The 5,551-nt window shown below is 42.3% G+C and overlaps 1 long non-coding RNA gene across 1 annotated transcript; it reads left to right on the forward strand.

Annotated features, from left to right (window-relative positions):
* Nucleotides 1–504: 504 nt before the first annotated feature.
* On the forward strand, nucleotides 505–1,007 carry LOC146692675 (uncharacterized). Its single transcript, XR_014915023.1, has 3 exons — nucleotides 505–624; nucleotides 698–868; nucleotides 948–1,007. It is a non-coding gene; the product is annotated as an uncharacterized LOC146692675 (long non-coding RNA).
* Nucleotides 1,008–5,551: the final 4,544 nt, after the last annotated feature.

A 5,551-nucleotide genomic window follows, 5' to 3' on the forward strand; every position in this document is an offset into this window, starting at 1 on the left:
CTTTACTCGTTACTTGAAAAAAGTAATCAGATTACAGTAACGCGTTACTGCCCATCTGTGACTATAAGTATGTACAGGCTATGAACATGTGCTTCCAAACTAACATTCACACACCAATGGATGCATCAGAGAGTAACACGGGGTTGGTATCATGCCCAAGTAGACCTGGGCGATATAAGATTTTTTCATATCACGATATGTTTTTTTATTTCAGGCAATAATGATATATATCACGATATAAGCCAAATAACTATATTTGTAAGATTTAAATGTGCCGTTGCTCACAAGTAAAATGTGAAATAATCAGCAGCTTGTTTTGATTAAAATTTTTATTTTCCATAATAAGTTCAACAGGGCAGATGTACTTAAGGAACATGAGACTTTTCCCAATAAATAAAGGCAAATATTGTAAACTACACAAAAGGCAGCCGCTAAAGCGTTTAAGTTTCAAAATAGAACTGTCATGGTCTGGTTGGGCACCTGCAGGTCTCATACAGCGGCTCCTCCTCCTTTAGGCGGAGTCCGGTTGCCCCTCCCTGGCTGACCACCTGTGAGCAATCGTGCCAGCGGTATATCAGACCTGCGCTCTCAACCACTCATCGCCTGAGTATCTGCTATTCCCATGTTAGTTCAGTGGAGCATCCTAAACCTTGTCTTAACGCCGTGTGATGACTCACCTGTCTTTTCTTGTCCTCAGCGATAGCACCCGGAGTGGAGATCTTGTTCCCCTCGCTCCCGTCCTCCTGGACCTGGGCCGCCAGCTGCTTACACAACGTGGCCTGCCGGCCCACCGCTCACCTGCCTGCCTCCCCACGCCTCGACCGCTTCCGGGTTTTCCGCTCCACCTGTCCCCTCCATCTGAAACCAAGTAAGGCAATTCAATTCAACTGCGGAGGATTATTGGTTGTCTGCTGGATCCCTCTGATCGTGATCTCCTCTTGTTCCAGTGCCCCCGGCCCCTACCTAGTCCTGTTTCTACCTCCCCGCTGTCCCCGCTGTTCAGCCGTCTCCTAGAGGTGTCTAGGTCGCCCTCATTATCACCGACGAATCCTACGCGCCACTAGTGTGGTGGCGTCGCTTTGTGTTTCACCTTTGTTTACCTGTGGGCGGAAATAAATCGTTTGTTTTCTGTCACCTCGCTTCCGGGTTGGTTTCTGCGCCTGTGTCCATCCCTGTTCCCTCGTGCCGTTGAGCCGTGACAAGAACAAACAAAACAGACTACTAAATTGTGTCAATTCCACTTAGAAACAAAATATTAATTCTAAAAATAAATCTTAGTTTGTTTTACAGAAGAACGGACAAAATTGACTAACTTTTGTCAATATCAAATAAACTGAGAACTAAAAGGAAATTCTCAATCTCTCCTTGTTGTATAGCTTAGATTTTCAAACAGTCTTAACAGTTACTTTAGTCTGACAAAAGCCGAATAACGAATTAGCGCTTCCAGTCAGAGATTGAGCATGCACCGCTTTATTGTATTTCCAGACTTGCTTTCGGCACAATTTACAGTGCACGCTACTCTGTTTTTTGTCAGACTTGAAATAGCCGAAATACCTTCACACTACAGAACTTCTATGGCTCTTCCGTTCGACAATCTCTCCGGCATTGGAACCATCATCTGTTTTCTCTTTGGTAACCTTCGGTCATGCTCTCATACACTCATTTCCTCCATTACCCGGGCTGCACGGTGGCTGGCTGCTTCCCAAACAAATACATATGTGTGGCACTTGTGCTGTACGTAACAAGTCACGTGACGTGACGCTGCAGCTGTGATTGGTTTGGCTCTGCGCTAGTTAATTTGGATTGGCTGTTCTTCTTTTTTTTTTAAGAGGACAAGAGCGGTGAGGCCTATCGCAATAGTTACATTTTTCTATCGAGAAAAAGTTATTTCGCTATACATATCGTTATCGTTCTATCGCCCAGCTCTATGCCCAAGGCTATTTGTCATGCAGACTAGAGCAGACGAAGAGCAAACCACCAACCTTCTGGTTAGTAGGTGACCTGCTCTACCACCTGAGCTATAGCCACCTTCATAGTAGCAGTCATAGGTATTAATTCTTTCAGGTACGTACAAATAAAGAGTCAGAATCCAAATAGAGCGGGTCAGGAGTGCCAGGTGTAATTAAAGCTTCCCTGATAATGTTTTTACCTGACTTTGAACACTTCAAGGCTCTCTTCCTGTGAAGCTCTGCACTACTGTACATTGTAGTATTGTATTTTAAATCACCGGTCTGAAAATCAGATCATTTCATTGTATTATTGAATGAAACACATGTAGTGCAGGATTTGGAAGGAAGGGATCCGGGTTCTTCTTTGCAATCTTGCTGTTGTTTGAATAATATCGACCGGTCAGATTTGAAAGGCTCTCGCTGCAAAAAGTGTGGAAAGAAAAAGAATGTTGAGAGAAAAGAATGAATTTGCTAAAATTTGAAAGTATTTGAATGCCTTCTATATACCTTGCATCTCACCCCATACCTGTTGGGATACAGTGGAGGAAATTATTGTTTGATCAGTTGTGGAATTTAAAAGAATCTGTAAGTTTGTTCACTTACAAAGAAATGAACAGTCTCTCATTCTTATGGTAGTTTCATTTAAAAGGAGAGAGACAGCTCAACAAAAATCTGGAAAACCCCACCAAAACACATTAAATAAAAGTAATACATTGATTGGCATGTCATTGAGTGAAATCAGTATTTTATGACTTAGTAATTGGTGGACAAAACCTTGATGCCAAGCACAGCTGTAGTTGGTCATTAGGTTTGCATATAAGCTGGGCATATACTGTGTGATTTTTGGCCCATTTTGAGCCGATTTTTCAGTCGTGCGACCATTTTGGGGATTGGCCCGAGTTTCGCTTTAATCGTGTGTTGTGCATCCTGTAGTATACATGGGGTAACGAGAAGCGAATAACACCTCACAACCAGCTCCCGATCATCAATCATATGGTCGCAAGAAAATCAAACCTGTTTGAAATCCTGTTGCCCTCGTGATGGTGTCAACGCAGCCTCTCACACTGCACGTGTGCAAACACAGAAATGGAAGTGAAAAGACAGAGTAGCATGGCAGTGCAGCGTGTGATTAACAAATAAATCTATATACACCGATGACAACAGATGAATAAATAAAAAATCTATGCATACATAAAAATCAGGGGGTCCTTTTGTCCCTCTGTGGGGGGTTACACCCACTAGGTTTATATCTGGGACTCTCCACCATTTGACCTTAGAACTGAAGAAGCTTCTTGGATGAGAGGTGAAACGTCTTCAAGCAACTTAAAGAAGTCCAGACGCTTTTATTTGCAAGCTCCTTTGACTACGATGACCTGGATGACTGAGAACCTTCACAGACATACATAAAAAACATCTCTTCTTTTTGGCCGTATGTATATCTGTCCCACTGATTGTGGCAGACTTCAAAAACAGCAGATCATTGTTTCTCTGAGTGATGGACTCATGCTAATAATAATATTAAATACATCTAACAACAGCTGATCAATCTTAAACGTGCTGCTGTTGTTTAACGCGACCTCCGTTGGTTTCTTCTTTCTGGCGCAAAGTGGGCGATAAACAAACAAGAGAGATGGGACTTGCGACAGAAAAGCCGATCAGCTGATCATTAATCTGTTTCATGATTGAAGTAGAAATAGGAGAGGGAGGGGGAGAGAATGAGAGAAGAAGAGGCAGCTGTGTAGCAAAGACACAGAATAACTCCAGCTTTGCGTCTTTTTCATTTTAGCTGAAGTAAGGGACAAACTGCATTCCTTTTCACCTCAATACGAAACATGTAATATTTTCTCTGAATACCAGATGATTCCGTTTTTTTGGGGATTTTTAAGGTTATTTATTAGAGTTGGCAACTCTAATAAATAACCTTATGAACAAAATAAAGTTCAAGATCAGTAACATCATAGCACCCACCCAGCTCTATAGAAACTCCGTCATGCTAGTTAGTACCAGTACGAAAAAGTCAGCATAACGAAAATAAACTACACCTAAACTTGGTTTATATCTGACCCAGATAGACTGCAGGTCATAACTTCTTACCTGAAATTCAGTTCACCTGACACTCGGACTGGAGGCCACCTCGGGTCTCTCCTCCTCCTGCCTCCCCTTTCCCTCATCCACCTGCTGGCCTCCACCACTTGCTAATGTTACTGAATCTGTGGAAGCGCTGCTATAGCCACTAGTGATGTGTCAGTCGCGAACGAAATGGCTCTTACGGTGTGTTCACACCGAACGCGATGGACGCGAACAAAACGCCACTAATTTGACGCGTGCACATTCGCGTCTCAACGCGTGTCCAAGAAAAATCCATCGCCGCGCGTGAACCGGAAATGTGGGAGGAATGTGGGAGGAAGTTGTGCCAGACCGGTATCTTTGCAAGATGGCGGCTGTCGAGCTAGCGCTTGAAGAGAGAGTCTCCCTTCTCTATGTACTGTGGAGAGCAGAGCAGCGGCGTAAAAGACGTCCTTGCCGTACCTGGGTCCATCAGGTCGTCCAGAGGCGTGAGCAGTTTGGTGAGTTTCACCATTTGCTCCAGGAGCTGCGCCTGGATGACGGCCGATTCCAGCGATATCACCGTCGGCCAGTTTGAGGACCTGCTTTCCCTCGTCGGTCCCAGCAGGCGCTCAATCCCACCTGCAGAGCGCCTGTCTGTCTGCCTGAGGTTAGTAAAAGTATTTAATACGGTAGTCCTTTATTGATACCTGTGCTAATATGCTAAACCATCCATTTATACACTGCTAACAGTGAATGCTCTCGGTGTTTACTGATAGAAAACTGTGGTACGGAGACGACTCTTTATAATGTTTCTAGTGATACTCAGAAGGTCTCATCAAGTCCAGATTTAATTCGATTTATGCTGTTATCAGTGTTTGCGATGATAGCATGGCTGTGGTGTCACATCAATGTATGCGCTCGGTGTTTGCTGATATCAAACTGTAGCATTAGGACCACTGAGTTAACCTTTGTAGTGATACTCCTTTTTATTTAGACCTGGTTTAATTCTGGTATAGTTGAATATTTGTATATAATCCCTGCAGCTGTCAGACTCTATAACAGGGGTCACCAGCCTTTATTAAAACTGAGAGTTAGATAAAACTGAACAGTATGGTTCATCTTTAGTTACATGGTTCTATCTTAATAAGCTGTCTTATCACAGATTAATTTTTCAAAAATATTAATGATTTAAGCAAGGAAAGGGCTACAGCTCGTTATTTCTATTAATGTCTTACTTCATTCCTACCTGATTGACATGTTTAGGAATTATGAGTGATTTTCACACTGTAGTTGTAAAAGTTGCTACCAACCAAATTATGATATGTTAAAGTTAAAACAAAACACAACTGTTTTAGATATTATCTAATATACATTTTTTAATTATCCTTATAATTACAAAATGTTTTATGTAAGATTTAAGTTTTGTGATTTAAATCAGACATTACAAAAGTATTTTGGAATTTGAATAATGTATTTTGTAACTGCAGTACACATAATACTAATTTTGAACAATTTTGTCCAGGTTCCTTGCCACCGGGGACTCCTTCAGGACC

This window comes from Copadichromis virginalis, linkage group LG15 (genome assembly GCF_057382275.1).
Source record: "Copadichromis virginalis isolate Kocher_CV1m ecotype Utaka linkage group LG15, C_Virginalis_male_GT1.1, whole genome shotgun sequence".
Taxonomy (NCBI): Eukaryota; Metazoa; Chordata; class Actinopteri; order Cichliformes; family Cichlidae; genus Copadichromis; species Copadichromis virginalis.